This window comes from Cupressus sempervirens, chromosome 3 (genome assembly GCF_028749045.1).
Source record: "Cupressus sempervirens isolate cs-2001-9-10 chromosome 3, ASM2874904v1, whole genome shotgun sequence".
NCBI lineage: Eukaryota > Viridiplantae > Streptophyta > Pinopsida > Cupressales > Cupressaceae > Cupressus > Cupressus sempervirens.
The window spans coordinates 275,072,439-275,091,033 of record NC_143120.1 but is presented as its reverse complement, the minus strand read 5'-3'; positions in this window follow the sequence as shown (position 1 = coordinate 275,091,033).

The window sequence follows — 18,595 nt, the reverse complement described above, 5'->3', positions numbered from 1 at the left end:
AAGGAGCTCCCAGACAATGGAAATAGAGCCTCTCACGCAGGTCAAAGTCAACACCAATATAGAAAAGAAGGTCCACGCATGGAAGGCATAGCAACTCACACTAAGGAAATTAAGAAGAACAATCAATGCAATAAAATACAGGAGATTTCAAAGACTTAGCCGTATGCTAAGACCAGGTCGGCTTGCATAAAAAGAAGCCATAGCAGATAAAAAATGGGGGAAACTATGCATGAGGGAGGATGGTCGTCAACAAGTCTATATTGTTGGCTTGCAAGAGTTTGAAGTCTCAGATATACAAGTTGTGAAGGACTATACTGAAAAGGGAAATGCATCTCGAAGCACTGGATCAACTGGTGCCAATGAGGAACCTTCTAGGTCTCATGCTATACTACAACTGGCTATTAAAAAAATATCAGCGCCATGGAAGAGAAGGCGTAGTCTAAACAGCTGGCGACATGAATTGGGAGTTTAAAAGGAAACCAATGCAAAACATAAAGGAGATCTGTGCTTTCAAAATAGATCTCCCACATGCAAAGAATAAAGCTCACGCCCGTGCAAAGAGGATATACCCACTGCTTCAAAACTCGCAGCAGCATCAACAAAGCACGCACGTTGGAGACCACTCAAGACAAGCAACCAGCATTAAAGTAAATGGAATTCGCAAGATAAGAAGAATCGACCCAATCAAAGCTATGAAAAGGAAACCCATGCAAAAAAAATGTAGCAAGTAACCCACACCAGCTCCAAAGAGAGACTCGCATATTTAAAAGAAGCCAATAAAGTAGTGATTCATGAAGGGTGCAGAGGTGAACTTAATCCCACATTGGGGAAGTGAGTTTATTATAATGAGTTTAAATACTACCTTACACAATATGAAAGATGTCTTGAAGCAAGGGCATTTTGGAAGCCACAGGCTTAAGCTGTGGGGTCCACCTGTAGTCAGTGCATAGTTATAGAGATTTTACTAAAGGACACACGGTGGTTCAGCGTGGTGGTTTCACCGTGCAAGCAGAAGGCTTAATAGAGAAATATTCTGATCTTATGCTCAAGCGGATGATCAAAGGTTGATAAGCTAAGGCTTCTCAATGCTACGAGCAAGGAACCTGTATAGTCGAGAGGAGAATATTGAAAGCTTACGCTCATATGCTTCACAGGTTTATGTGCTCGTGAGAGCGTAAACCAAATTTTAGACATTTCTGGGGATAAATGATACGTCCAGCGTAAAGGCATAAATCAAAATTTGAGGGGGCTCGGTCTTACGCTGAGGTCGTAAAAGCATAAGCACGTAAAGGAAAGAATGAAAGCTCACAATGCCACGGAAAATGAAATTAAATGATTAATTAATTGATATTAATCAATCAATTAATATTCTAAATGGTTGAGAATCAACGTAGGACAAGTGGCAAAAGGGCAAAAATGGAGATGAATATAAAATAAAATTCAAAATTTTTCAACGCATGATTTTTTCAAGTGATGAATTTGAATAAATTTAAAAAGTTTATATAGTGCAAACTATATAATTTTTAAAAAAATTCATTTTAATTTTCTGTTCTCAGTCCAAGGGCTTGTTTTTCAAATTGCTCTAATAAAGGCATCTTTTATCAAAAATGGGCAAAGCAGTATACCGCCGAAACCAGGAAGAGCTAAATTTTCCAATTCTGGAGTCAAATTTTGCATAGGTAGCAATGTGTTCGAGCTATACCGAGTTTTCTCCCAGGTCCCAGATTGTAACTGTATTCAGGTAATCAAAGATGAGAACTAATTTCTAACATAGTAATGACCTGAATATGGTTAAAGGGTAGAAGAAATATAGTTTGGGTTGAAATTTGAACACATTCATTCAGTAAAATTTGAGTTTTACCAAGCATTTCAGTGAAAATCAGATATGTTGGTGACTCAAAGAATTTCATCATTCAGTAGAGATATTTTGCAAGTTTATTACAGATTAATGATGAAATCAAATCAGATCAGATGGGAGAAGGAAGGAAGAAGTTTTTAGTTTCCAGAAGATTGAATTTCAAGTGGACACTTGTCAAGTAAAGATCAGATCTGGGAATTCTTCCTTGTCTATATCTTTCTTTCTCTGATGCATTGTAAGGGTTCCAGTTTTTTGTGACTAAAAGACCATTCATGGTTCCAATCTTGAGTTCTCTCATATCTGTGATACCATTTTTCTCAGTGTTCTTCCTATTATGAACAACATATTGTATTCCTTTTGAGGCATTTGTATTACACAATCATTCTATGTGTATTTTCTGAATTTTGATATGCCGATGATGTATTGTTTCCAAGGAAATTAATGCAAGAGTTTCACCTTTCTTAGTTTCATTCTGATTCTCATCTCCTGCTTCTGTTACTTGCAATGTTTTGTGTTTAAGAACTAAGAGCTTGAACCCAATTACATCCCCTTAAGGTTGTATATCAGAATAGATTTTCTATTAGAACAAAGCTCCAAGTAAATGCTTGTTTATACTGATAAGATTACAGGTTACACCAGAAGGAGATCACCATAAGTACGAGAGTTTTAATGAATATTGATGTATGTTTGCAAGTCAAATAGATAGATCAAATTCTTGAATGTTTGAGTATATTTCAGGTATCCATCTATATGTGAAGGTTTAGTTGATGCCCAATGGATAAAGGACTGGTCAGCTTGAAGGATGTGTGTTCTTTGCTGTTGCATACCTGATTATGCTGAGAAACCAAATCAAAATGAATATTATTTTTCCATTTTATTTTTTGAAGAACTATAAGTGTAGGTCATGGCTTATTTGTGGTCACTTTCCTTGGTTATGATTAGCTACTATGATCAGGAGATTTACCAGCAAATTGAAGAAGAATATTGACCATATCTACTATAGAGGGTAGTCTTGTAATGAAGTATCAAGATAAATTAGACAAATCCCTCAGGTTTGCCCACCTTGGCTTTGTAGAGCCTAAAGTGAAGTGAGTCCTAATACGACTCTATTAATTGGCCCAAAATTAAGATTTAGCCTTGCTGAATATAGGATTTAGCTCATTCTTAGGCATGTTCCTAGTCTTTGTTTCTAGGTATCAGGTTTAAATTTACCTGGTATGTTCTTTACCAAAAAGAACACCAACAATATAGTAGTATGAAGATACTTGGACAAATAAGTAGAAAGAAAGTAATTTTGAAAAATTGAAAAAATAGAGTATGTTACTGAGTCACAGTAACTATAAGTCAAATAGATTTTTCATAGTTTTGAATGATCAGATTCTTGTTTTGATAAGTTTTTTTGTCACTAATTCCAAAGGGGGAGATTTTTGACATTAAGGTCAATTTTTCTATCGGTGACTCAACACTTAATCAATTGGTTACATTCTTACCGAGCTCTACAATTGCTACCAATCTTATCATTCAATTTGTAGTGTTAACTAAGTGATTTAGTTGTTCCTAAGCCAAGTAGTTAGAATATAGTGTCTATAGAGCACCTAAGTCAGTTTGTGTTTGCCAAGCTACATAGTGCTTACTGAGCTTCAGAGACAAAGTTTAGTGCAAACCAAGCATAGCATAGGCTACTAAGCTATTTAGTGGAAATGAAGAAGATTAGTGTGCTAACCAAGCTTTATAGTGTTAACTATGTGAATCTAGTGTTGACTAAGTCATCTAGTGTCAACTAAGTGATTCAATAGCTACCGCGTTTCTAAGTGTTCACCACATCACATAGTGTTGAGTGAGTCCAAGCTACTTGGAAGTGATTAGCATGGACTGAGCTTCAAGTTCAACTAAGTGCCAAAGTTTTCTGAGCATTGACAATATTTTCTATGTCTTAGAACATCATTGAGTTTATCTTTAGAACCCAAATTAGAGAATTTGAGCTGACTTTGTGAATTATGATGAAATTGGTATTGTAGCCAACTCTAGTAAGTTGGGATTTGGATTGGTATATATGTAATGTATTATATCATACATAAATAATAATGTGAAGAGTATATGATGAGAAAAAGTGTGAATCGAAGAAAGCTACAAACAATAAAAGGGGCAACAAAGATTTATCTGTCACAATCAGGTGATCATTGCAATACAAGGAAGCTTAACTAGCAAATCAGAGTTGTAGATAAGAGATCAGCCATTGATTCATCCTAACAAGTGCATTTGTCAAATCCTTTAATAGGCTAGACTTAACAATATTTCACTGAATCTCTTAATTGAGTACATACTTCATTGTATGTTTGTAAATCCTTTAACAAGATGGACCTTATAGTCCTTATTTCTCCTAATAGAGCAGATCACCCAAAGTGGTCAATTATAAGCCTTGATGGGTTAACTCTATACTATATTACTAAATATTTGGGTATCATCCCCACCCCAATTTTACTTTCTAATTGGAAGGTTTTTGGGTCACCATATCTTGTGTCAAAGTGTTATGAATGTTTTATTGTTTTCATTCTTTCATGCATGCAATTAGATTAGATCATTATATGAAGGAATAATTAGTGAAGTAAGATAAAGTTTTATTGGTTCATGATTCACCCCTCCCCTCTCAGTAACCTTGCCTACCTTATATTTCCAACACAACTGCCTCCAGTGATCTGTGTTGCAAAATAAGATGAGTATTCACAATTTCCATTCATAACACTTAGAGAATTTTCTAAGTCTTATATTACAAAAATTCATAATATGTTTTCCTCTCTTTCTACAAGGTATGTGTTTCCATAAATGATAAATCTAACATATCTCCTTAGCTAAATTTCCAACAATCTCCCCCTTTGGCATTGATGGAAACATATGAGAAAATTTGCTAAGTTACAAAATTACAAAACTATAAAATTGTAAAATAATTCACATGACCAACAAAAAGATTCAAAAGTGTGGATCATCTTTATTCATTACCATCTTGTATATATATTACTCCCCCTTATATTATATTCTAACTTATATATCCCTTTACATCAATACATTATGATTTTCCATACAACTACTCTCTCCCCCCTTGACATCAATGATAAAGGTGAGTCAAAAAGATGTGTGTTTGTGTCTGTGTGTGTCAAAAAAATTATTCTACCTTGATGTCATAAAGTTTATTTGATAAATAGTGCACTTCTTAATTCCTTTATTTGTATATCTAATGTAGTAAGATCATTTCTGATATAACCAAATGCTATAATAAACAAATCACATCATTCTCAATCTTTTATTTTAAAAATTTTGCCTCTTCAAGTATAGAAAAATGACTATCAAATGCCTCTATAACCTTCTTATTTATCTTCTCAATTCCTTGATCATTTATCTATAGTAGTGAAGGTAAAGTATGTTGCAATTTTTTAATAGAAAGCTCTAAAATATTTTGTACATTCTTTCTTAACTTTCCTGATTCTTTAGGAATATTTCCAATTAAGAATGTTGACAACTAAATATACTTTTGTATGCTTGTAATTCCTTCACACATATTTGTTACATCTTGTGAAAATCCAAAAATTAGTGCTTCAAAAGGTGATTTTGAAGTACTTCTAGGTGTAGATTCTACTGCCTTGGGAGGGGTCTGCAACACTACTATATGCTTTTATTATTGGTTCCTTCCTCCTGTTCAGTTGTCTTTTTATCTAGTGTCTATGATGGTTGTGTATCCATTTGATCTTTTTTTTCTTTCTCCTCTTCTCTCTTTTATTCTTCTTTCTTTATGTGTGGTGAAGAACTAGTTTTTGTGCTCTCAATAGTTGGTGCAACTTCTATTAAAATTGGTTTTGGCCAAGTTAGAAATAGTCCTTGAGTTGACTAATTAGTTCATTGAATTTTTTTCTCAAGTTCAATGTTCTTTTACTTACCATCTTTCTCGTCCTCATTATCAATTTTGGAGTAGCCTACAATATTGTTAGTAATGAAAATTATAACATTAAAGTCTTCCTTATTCTCAAGTGGATTCACTGATGTGTTAGAAAAGGGGTCCTCATGGGTATTAATTGTAATTGTTTCTCTCCCTATCATCATACTATTTTCTTGTTCATCTAGTGCATCATTGGTGTCCAAACCTATGTTGTCTACTTATTTTCATCTCAGTGATATATTGTTGTTGATCAACTATTGTAGCAAGCTCTTCCATTACTTTCACAACTTCTTCTTATGTCTCTTTTGTCACTTCTTCATATAGGCTTCCATTAATTTGTATATATATGTCTTCTTCTCAATAAGGGCTCTAATCTTTTCTTAATATCATCAAGTTGATTTTCATTTTCTAAAATACAAAGTTTTTGAATCACATTCTCTCTTATCTTATTTTCCTCTTCATTTTCTCTCTCCTTCTTAACCTTCAATATCTCATACAATTCATTTGGTATGTTTCCATGAATGTGTATGAAATACTTCTTAAAATATATCATCTATATTATCATTACATTTTCTAATTGTCTTTTCTATAGAGGATCATACAAATCATAATATTTATTTACTTGTGTCAAGTTTCCATCATTTATAAGCATTCGATTCATTCTTCCTATCTCTAGCTTCCAATTTTTCTTTTTCTTTTCACCCCTATTCTTGTTAAGGTTTAGCTTGAGGTTCTATCATGGATGGATAAATTTGTCCTCTCACTTTCTTTGTGGGGGCCTCTTCCTCTTCCTGAGCTTTTTTTTTCTTCCCAACATATGTTTAGTTTTTGTTTCCTTCTAGGTTTAAGCCCACTAGCCATTTCTTTGATTCTCTTAGATCTCTTAGGTGATTGTCCCTCTATTGTTTGACTATAATCTTTGGTGATGAATTTTTGTGGATTTAGTCCTTATAAACTTCTTAGTAGAGGATGTAGGTTTGTCAATGATTCTAACTTTCTCTTCATCTTTTTTATGCTAATATTCCAATGGTGTTGTAGGTGTAGTAATTTTTGGTGGAATAACTAAAGCCATTGATGAGCTTGTTGATGGTTCTACTAATAAAGGTTACATTAAAAAAAATTACTCTATCCTCTATTTCTATCTTCTTAACTTTTGCATACACTTGCTTAGTCTTTGAGTGTCTTTGAGAATTTTCTTAACAGCACTTTCCACTTTCTTATTTGCTACCTTTTTATTTTATTTTTAACTATTGTGCTTATTTCAATCTCTTTTATGTGTTCACCATCTATCACTATTATCATCCATATTATATTTCAAATTTTTTTTGTATATTCATCTATCACATCTTTTGTAACTTCTTAACCTAAGGGATCTACAAGCATAACTCTTGGTTGAACTTCTTCCATGCATGTTTTTCTTGTCTCCAACATAAAAGATATGTCTTATTTTTACTTATCTACTATAGTCTTGGGTATCCTCATTCTCTTCTTCATCTCAGGTTGATAATTTTTTATCAAGCTAGTTTTTATGTAGTAATGGCTCATAACTCCATTGTACACTTGTTAGATCTCCATTCAGATTGATGCATATTAGGAAATATTTTGAAAACATGAAAGAATAGATAAGTGATTAGTAATTCAAATCTTAAACTAGTATACTTATCCTTCTTTATCCTTTCTAGGTTGTCAACTAGTTGTTGTCTCAAAATTTCACAAAGATTTACTTCTTTTCTTTCAAAATGCATCTTATGAGTTACATTGATGAACCATATTAACACTTCGTCATCTCTAGTACTAGAATTATTTTTATATTCCAAAATTTTGTTGATAAATGTCATATCATCTTGTTATTTTTGTTATCATAATTCCTCTTCCATTACACTCTATTTATGTGTTTTGTTGCACAATTTTCTTAACATTCTTATTTTTGATGGGTATTATTCCTTTATTGTTCAATCTATTCACTTCATGTATCAAGTCATTTGAGATTTTAATGGACTCACTTCCAATATAGAACTTTTTTTCATGTATACAACTTAAGATAATCCTTTTCCACACTTCATTTTTAAATTCATGGTGAAGTATAAATTGTGCAACCTTAAGTTTCCCTAGGTGCTCAAACCTTCCTTAAAAGTCATGTATTGCTTATATACTTTTTCAAATTCACTCATTATGTCAGAGTCTCCTATGGTTTAAAAAATTCAATGTATGCATGCCCTATAATCTTCCATTATTAATACTCCATGTAGAATTTGTGAAAATGCCTAGACAGGGTCATCTTTTGAATTGACAATAGGGTTCCTTTTGAATTCATACCTAGGTTTTGTTAGAAGTCTATTGAGAAAGTAAGATATTGGGGCAGAGGGGTGAATCAAGATTTATAAAAACTTAACCTTCTAAGAAATTATCAAACTGATATCTTTCACCACTAACCCTTAGCTCATCAATATCACAAATCACATTAACGTATATTGCAATGATGTATTAGATATAATATACTTATCACAACCTTAAAGAGGAAAGTAAATGATCAACACATAACACAAATATTTGGTAACCCAAAAACCCTCCAAGGTGAAGGTAAAAATGGGGTGCGGATGACACCCAAAAATCTTCAATACTGCAGCAATAAAGTTCTCATGTTAGGGATACAAAGTGATCTACCCTATGAGGGGTCTACCCTGTTAAGATCTAAAAAACTTATATAGTCTACCTCGATTAAAGGATTTAAAACTTACAAAAAAGTAAGCACTTTTTTAAGAGATTTACATAGGCATGTTAGGACCACTCTATTAAGATATTTACCTTAACTCACTTTATTAAAAGAAGTATCAATACCTAATCCTTTGGTTATCATTGTAATGCTTGATTACGGATCTTGTCTTTCCATTGTCTGATCCTTCAATAATTGTATTTTTATTTTTTACACTTCACTTCTCTTCTCAATCACTCTTACTTGTATCACCTTAAAAAAATTATTCAAGTATCCAAACTCTTCTTCTCGTGTGTACACTCTGACCATACTAGAATTAGGGTTTGGATCCTCCTTATATAACGAACTAGAGAAGGTTCTAGATCAAAATCAATGGATCTAGATTTCTCCCTTTTTCCACTTAAACCATTCATTTTTTGATAGGTTAAATACATTGTATAGGGATTAATGATCCATCTCAAAATTCATAATCAACTCCTTATATTACTCCTCAATCATTAAAACATGTAATAAATCAACCAAAAAATGTTTACCTCAATTTTTGTGCAATTCCAAAAAAATATGTTAAAACTAGTTCACTCAACACATGAACACTCTGATGCTCAGTCATGACTAATCTTCACATTGTCCCTTAGCTTCTAAATTCTTGGCATCACTATATATCTCGGCATGAACTAACTTTGTGTTGCTCGATACAAATTGGCTTATGTCTTACTCGACATACATAGGAGCACTTTTTGACCATAGAATTTCTCAACAGTAACAATTTTTTGGCCTTAATTAAAATATGATCAATTCTAAATACATTTCCTAACCTTAGTAGGATGGCTCGATCATAGTGATGACCAACCAACTTTTCCCAATAAATGACCAAGTGTTTGGTACTAATAGACAACAAGCTATAGGGGTCAATAGTCTCCCCCTTTGACATTAGTGGCAAAAATGGTTTTTCATGATTCAATATTACATCTCGAGACTAAAAATAGTACTCCCCCTTAGACTATGACATAGTCTTCATAAAGACTTCAATATGTACAACATATATATACATGACTTTGACATACTCCAAAAATATTCAAAGAATAATACCCATTCCTTTCTATAATTCGTATCCTCGTCATGAAATCTATACATTCCCCCTTGCTTTTGTCACTTATGTTTGTTGGTTTGCAATGGTCAAACCATACATGTCAAAAAATGGTTTGTGTAGATTGACTGTCATGGCTAGGGAATGATCCCAACTATTTCTAATACATTCTAGTAAAAGAATCTTGATCTGTAGTGTGGCGGCTAGATCAACTAAACTTTTAGTCATTGATATATTTGGATCTTGGTGTGCCACCTTCTTGGTTGTTATAAGCTCTCTGTGTATAACTTCTAAATGAGATACCAATTGTTGGAACTCTATTGGTAAATTTAGATACTAGTGGGGGGGCATGCATCATTTTGCATAGTTTGGGAATTACTATCCTTTAGTGCCTCCTTTCCACTTATAGACATAGAAGATGCCCTTTCAGACTTAGGCATTTGAAACTTTAGAAAAATTCCGCAAAGAAATCAAACTCAGTTCAATATGCTTCATAAACTTACAAGATTTTTCCAATGACATGCACAAGATCTCTGGAAACTTTACACAAATTGCTCTGAATTGCCTTGAAATCATTCTACAATATCTAAATCACTAGGTGAATGATAAAATAAACAAAAAATTTACTATATACCCTCAAAAAATCAAAATACGCTTGCATTCAATGTTTCGTACATATAGTAGGTATATTTAAAATGCATGACAATTGTCTCAACATCTACAAGATAACTCTATGTTCATACTTCATTGACTAACTTGGGCATGACATGAAATTAGTCACTTAATTAACATATCAATTTTTAATCACATCTTGGTCCACATAGGAGATCATTCAATATAGTGACTTGGTTAATATAGTGACTTGGTCAATATAGTGACTCAGTCACTACAAACATCAATATCAATGCTCACCATCAACTATGCTTTAACTTAGTATATGTGCACTTTGCTTAGTTCACACTTTATAACTATTGTAATGGATCTTATCTCATGTAGATATGGAATTAACCTCATCACATGTTAGGATGTAATGTATGATAAATCATTTGAAATACAGTCCCTCACATACCTTCATTTCTTAATTTGAAGTAGTGTGAACACTTGATCGATTGGATTGAGTGATCTCAACTTCACTAGTTCCATTGTTGTTGCCTTCATCCATCTTTCTCCATGTTTGGTTCATTTCATTTATTATTATTTTTACATCAACTTTTCCTTTTCCTTTCTTATGTTCATTTACAGGTGTTGGTGCTCAGGTCCTATAGTTTTTTCTTACATGTCTAATCTTGATACAACTATAGCAAACTAAAATTTCATTCATCCAACTCTTAGATTTTCCTCTAAAATGTATCCTAATACAATTTTCCACAATAGGACCATATTCACCACAACAATGACAATTTCACCATGTGTTGTAATCCTACTTGTAAGAGTTCCCTTGTTTAGGTGCATTTCCTTGCTTATTAGTTGTCCAATTAGGTTTTGCCTTTGATCTTGATTCTTGGTATATATGTCCATAATTCTAATGATTATAGCAATAACCTTCAAATCTAGATGAAACTAGTGTATTGTTGGAATTTGATATATACTTATTTGTTTGATTTCCTTGCTTCCTATAATTAAAATAATTGCCAATAAATTTAGGCTTAGGGTTTTGCTTCTATAGATGTTTGTTATATGACCTAGTTTCCCATAGTGATAACATGTGGGCTTTTTATTCTTTGGCTTTGTATTCCTCAATCCCCCATTCTTTGATGACTCTCCTTCCTTAGCAAATGATAGGTTCTTGGCATAGCATAAACTAGATGTATCATGGGGTCTTATGTGTAATCTTGTTGGTTCTTCATGGTATCTTGTAACTTTTTATGGACTTGTTCAACCTTTCAGTAAATTCCTTTTTAGATCTCAACTCATTCCTCAAATGATCATTCTCATATTTCAAATTTGCAATCTCCACATCTTTTCTATTTAGTTCTTGATTTGCACATAGCAATTGATTGAGCATATCAAATTACTTATCTATGAATTTCTACACATCAGAATTTTTTTATCAAGTCTTGTGACCATTTGCCTCTTATCTTTATCATCCATTTCCTTATCTTCCTCATCTTTCTTTTTCTAATAAGTCACTTCACATAGTCTTACTAATTTAATTTCATGATCTCTTTTTAGTCCTTTTATTCATCATTTAGTGTATTGTTTCTTTCCAATAGATCTTCTATTGTTGCATCACTTACACTTGAATTTACATCATCAAGTAGTCCTTTAGTGTCTACTTCTTTATATTGTATGTCATTTTTCTATATTGCTAATTCCTTCCTTCTCTTTAAGGATTTCTTTGATTCCTCTCTTGTTGCTTCAAGTTGTTGTAGTGTAATTTGTTTATCAAGTTTTTGGTTTTAAATGATCTTTTCCAACTTATAAGCCTCCATCTCCAAGATCTTAACTCTAAAGTGATTAGACTTCTTGCTAAGAGATTAGTGCTCTAATACCAATTGTTGGAAGTCTAATGGGAAATTGAGATACTGGGAGGGGGCTGAATCAAGATCTATTAAATTTTGACCTTCTAAGAAATTATCAAATTGATGTCACTAACCCTTATCTCATCAATATCAAAAATCACATAAACATATATGATAATGATGCAGTAGATCTAATCTACTAATCACAACCATAAATAAGAGATTAAATGATCAACACAAAGATTCGCTAACCTAGAAACCCTCCAAGGTGAAGGTAAAACTAGGCTGGGGATTGTTAGGATTAACCTCAAACAAAAACAATAGTTACATGCAAATATAACCAATACCAAAAAATAGTAGATCACATAAAGGATAACACAAGACACCAAGATTTAATGTGGTTCACCCAATCCTTAAGCTATGTCCACCAACAACAAGTCAAATATTATTATTATCTAGTGATTACAATCCACAATCCCTTATAGTTCAATACCGCTACAAGAAGCTACAATATCACCATTACAATATGAAATCCCTAACCCTAAGCCTTTTTATAAAAGCTTTTTCTGCTTACAAAATTAGGGCTAGAATAAGTTGTCCAATAGGAAAAATATTTTAGTCAATTCCTTTTACAATATAAGGGCATTTTTGGCTTTGGGGGCATTGCACCCAAAAACTTCTGTGGGGGTGTTGCCCCTTGACCCCATCATGTACAGCCCCCACTAGGGCACTATTCTAGGACTCCACAGGGGTACTGCCCATTGACCCTATCTTGGATTTGATGCCCCCAAACCCTCTTAGAACTAATATGGTTAGAAAACCAAGCCAAATAAACCTCTAAGTCTTATTAGGATCCACATCACAACAAATATTCACTAATGTACACCATGGTCTAGTAGACTATATATCCCTTGACCATGGAAGCCTTAGGACACGCTCTCTATTGAACCAAGCCCTTCAAACATTTCAAGTGTCTCTCAACCATCCACATTGACCTAGTTGGTACAGGTCTACACAATTCAATATCCTCAACTAGATGTGTGAGGTAATGTTCTTGTGCATTGAAAAAAAGTTGAAGGTAGACACTTTTGCATCTCACATAAAAGCTGAGGAATTTTTCTCTTCCATTGCTTTGTGTCTTTTTTCTCAATTTCTCTACATGACAACCACCTAGAATATATTCATCACGAAAAAAGATATTAATGAGACTAATAAGACTTCTATACAAAAAATCTAACAAATAACACTTCTAACCTCATGTATTTCCTAAGATCATAGATAACATGTTTGACACTCATGTTGTTGAAGTTGTGTGGGAGAGATAGAGGTAGAACATACTGTAATAATAATAAAATGATCTTTTCAATATATTATAAAATAAAATAATCAAAATTACATGACATTTTACAAATTTATAATAAATAGAGAAGAACATGACTTACCTTGACAAAGGTATGCCAATCATGCATTTTTAACCCTAACCCAAAATCACGTTTCTTTTATATGAGACTGCTTATGTTTGTAGCAAATCATATGGGAAATTTAGTTTTTATATGGCTTCATATATGGTATTAGTTTGTTTTTGCATTAATATCCAAGGAATGACACTTGTATTTATCTAGTTTTCATTGCAATTTGATTCAAGGAAAAACTTCAATGCATGATTGGATTCATCAATCTCATTGCAAATTTTGACCAAATCTTCCAAATAAATGACTAAGTGTTTGACACTAATAGACAAGAAGTTGTAGGGATCAATAGGTTTCTCCATAATATCATGGAGTAATGAAGGATCCATTATTCTTCTTAAATTAACTTCTAAAATTAACCACAATGATGGATTAAATACCTTGATAAACATAAAATTAGGGCTTGACAGAAATTCGCTTGAATTCACTTCCAAATTACTCAAAATTGCATTTAAATTGCTCTCATAGGTTTCTCTTGGGTCCAAATGATAAAATTTTGTATAAATTGATTGATCTTGACACTAAAATCCTTACAAAATATCATCCACATTAATCTCTTATGTATGCATAACTTAAAAGAGTTGATATTGTATCTAGTAGGCTAAATTTATTTCCAATGCTTACATATAGTCATAGTTTTGTATGTGCTCTTAACTGTAGCTTTTAAACACTATTTCCATATTTTTCCCAAGTGCACAAAACATTATGTTACCATTAAAGGGACTACTGAATTTTCAAGTGCATTATCCCCTATTTCTCTAATAAATTAATTTCTCAAATTGACAAAGGTTTCTCAGCTATAACTATTGATTTGAATTTATTCTTTGATATATCTTTTTTCTTCTCTATCCATACCTTATTACTTGTAGATGTTCCTTCTCTAACAAATATTTTATCAAGACTTTCAATTTTATTTCCTTTAACATTCTCATTCCTTCTTACATTGTTTTCCACATTCCCTCTAAAGTTCATAAATGTGATCTCATATTAAGTGTTCTTGTGTTGTTCATTATCAAAACCTTGTTGTATGTCCCAAATTGTTGCAAATATGACATACTATAACATTATCTGCATAAGTAGATCCAATTTGATTAATTTTTAATCTACAATCCCTAGCAATATGCCCAAATTTGTTGCACTTATAACACATAACTCCATTTCTTATGACATTTTTTCCGTACAAAGGTCTAGTAGCTGTAGGATTAGTGCTTCCATTCATTCCATTATTATCATATCTAGGTTATCTAGATTTACTAGATTTCTATCCATAAGAAAAGCATTTATAACAATTACTAGAAAATGGATTAGTATACTTACCTATGTAGTCCTTCTTCATGTGTCCAAGCTAATTGCATGCAAAGAATCTTCCATTAAATTATGTGTTTACTTCTTTACACTATTCAAATTGATTAGGTATTTGTTTGTTTACATCTCCTTATTGATAAGGTTTTTGGTTCACTAAATCTTATTTCTCAACAACTTTGCATCCTTTAGATGATTCTCATTTAGCCTATCCAATCCTTGTTTTATCTCCAACAAATATTTGTTACAAGATTCTCCCATCAAGATTTCTAGTGCTTGAATATAACTTCTCTAGATGTTTTTTTTTGTGTAAGTTCTCCTTTCACAATAGTGTTGTACTTCTCAAGTTTTGTATACTATAACTTTGTAGTCTCAAGTTCATATGTCACCTTGGTAAGTTTGGATTTTAGGTCTACATTCTCAAACCTTAGATTTGATTGAATTTTATTTTCATATTCCATCATGCTCATATTTATGTTTGTAATCTCAAGCTCATGCATCAGAATTTCATTCTCTTTCTTAAGTGTAGAAATTTCTCCATTATCCTTGATCTGATTATGTGATTATTTCTTCTTGGATTTAGATGATTCAGTATTTTGTTTTAGTGTCTAAATGAAGTCTTGTGCATCTTTAAGTTTGATCTTCAATTTATTTCTATCCTCTATAATTGTATCAAATTCCTCAAGAGCTTCCTCAATATTCTTTTGCAACTAATCCATATCCATAGAGATCTTACTAAATTTTTTAGGCCTCATTTGAGGAACTATTCTCTAATACCAATTGTTAGAAATAGGTAACACTGGTGGGGGTAAATAAGTGTTCTATAAACTTTTACCCAACTATAGATATTATTAACAATCTTTAAACTCACATGTATGATCAAACTAAAAAATAAACATAACCATAACATAATGTAACTCATAACACCATTATTTTTAGCTAGGGAAACCTTGACCAAGGAAAAGTCCTAGTGGGGATGGTACCCACAAAATTATCAACTAATCAAAAGTATATTGTGAAAGAGATTACCCTTGTTAGGAGTCTATTACATATGTATAGTGTATATTTCTTTGTTAGAGGACTAGGCCTTGTTAGAAGCTACATCCCTCTTAGGATTTGGTTTTACACTACAAAACTATGATAGAAGATCTCACTCCTAAAACAATCAATAATATCTTTGCAATGCTATCAAAAGAGATAGAGACAAAAACCTTTTGTATGGTGTTGATATCTTCAATATCTAATCTATCCTTGTAGCTCTATCTTAAAAAATAATCATACAAATATACTTCTCTATACTAGTAGAAAATTCACATCAATACTAGTCATATATACCAAAATATTTCATCACGTCAGTCTTGTTTCTTGATACTTTGCTAATTATTTTGAATTATCTTTTTCCACATGTGGGTTAACATCTAGGATGTCATCCCAACATTATTTAGTCACTATTTTGGTAGACCAAAATAATCCCTTAACAAAAATTCCTTTATTTTGTCTTTACTCTATTCAATCATGTAACTGGTAAAATGTTATAACTTTGTCTGTACATATCCAGAACTTAGGCAATGTTACCCACATATTCTTAACTATCCATATGATATTCATCTAAGAAAGTACATGCTCAAGTAACCCTAGTGATCTGTGTTGAACAAAATAAGATGATTGTTCACAGTTTCCCTTAGCGACACTTAGATAATTTTCTAAGTCTTGGTGTACAAAGCTTTATAATATGTTTTTCCCTCTTCATACAAGGTATATGTTTCCATTAATGAAAACCCTAACATATCACCTTAGAAAAATTTCTAATAATAATCCATCAACTTTCTTGGTTCTATTATTCCAAGTAAGGCTTCCTATAAAGTGACACATACCCAAAATGAAGTGACAGTTAAAAAGTCTGAGAATTGTTAGACAAGGGGTTAATAAGGAAAATTTTGAGCCCATTTATTTTCTCTACTAGTTTATCACCTAAGAAAGATGTAAAATAGAAAGTGTGCATTGGTTTTAGGTCAATTAACAATATAAAAAATAGAAACCATTTCCCTATGTCTAGAATTGAAGACTTAATGGATTATCTAGGAGGTGATTGTTATTTTTCCAAGGTGAAATTAAAGTTAAGATATCACCAAGTTAGGTTCAAGGTTAGGGAAGAGTGGAAGATATCCTTTAAGACCAATGAGGGTTTATATGATTTTGATCCCCACCACATGTTAGTATATTGAGAAGGGAAGGGGGAGGGATGATTGAATCAATATACCAATTGTTTACAACTTTATATTATAAAAAACTTCTTTGTAATCTACAAGTTAGTACAGGTAGTAACTTAATTGGTCAAGGTTTAAAAAAATACATCACATGATAATACCAATACATAACACAATATTTATGTTACAGAAACCCAATGATGGTAAAAACCATGGTATGTGAGATAATCCTCACAAGTTTACACTCTTCTAAAGTACACCTAGTCAGATTATCCTTGTTAAAAGATTAAAATCACACTATAAGGTACCACTATCTTAGGGGATTTTGATGAGAGCTATTTAGATCTTTCTTTTTTAGGGGAATCCTAGTTAAAGGGCTTTAGAACAAAATTTAATGCATCACCTTGTTAAGGTATTTGTACAAAGGACCAGTTAAAATCCACCCTCGATGGGATTTACTATTGTAAAGGTAAGTAAAAAACTGAAAGATGATCTAATAGTTTAGCTACTAAACTTATCTTTGTATAGATCTTTGATTGGATCTATTGACCAATTTGTAACTATGTTATGCCTTCTCCTAGGCTTTTCAACTTCAATCTCTGATCACTTGTGTGCTTTCTTTACTTAAGCACATGATACACTTTTCATGTTTAGGATAGCTTCCATCTTCTTAGCACAAAATTCTCATTGAAGGATTGATCTCTCTTCTTTTCCTTTTGATATTTTTCTTTAGCTTGGCTCTTCTGGCTTTTAAGCTAATCACTTAGCCATATAACCTTCTTTTATTCAACTTTTCTTCATTCTATACCTTTCTTTATGCTCCACTTGTAGTCTTTTTTCCCTTTATAATTCAAACTTAAAATTCTCTCCCAATTGGCAACTCACTCGCCCATAGTAGTGGTGCATCGCTCATTTTATGTTATGGCATGTCCATACAAAACTTGTGAGTTTCATGTGCCTTTAGTGAGTTGTAGTTTTTGGAAAGAATTCAATTTTGAATTCTTTCAATTATTCCTCAATCATTTCTCCCATCATCATTAAATGTGACACTGAGTGCAATATTTACCCTTTGCATGGCTTGCCAATCATGGGTGACCTACTTCATGCTCCTTATGTTGATTCATATTGCTATTCAGATTATCGTTAATCCTACTTGTCTTCCTTCTTCTTGCATGGACTTTACTTATCAACCTAGTGTGCCCAATAGGATATCCATCTTTCATTTCTTCCCTTTTGAGGTAGGGTCACACATTATTGTGTCTAACTAATTGTGACAACCTACTAGTCTAGATCTCTTTGCCAACACCTTCAATGACTAAGTCTACTAGTCTATCTATCAGCTTATATTTGGTACTTAAGCCAAAAATATCCCCCTTATGCATTGATGGAAACACATAGTCATTTTGACACTTTCCATCATTTCCTTCCTTCATTGTCTCCACCTAAGATAGTGCATTTTCATGCTTGATCTTCTGTAACATATTAAGTGGGTACATTTGGAGTCTAATGAAGAATTTTATTTTTCCAATCATTAAAATTTTGAACTCCTTCTTCATGGATTCTCCAACT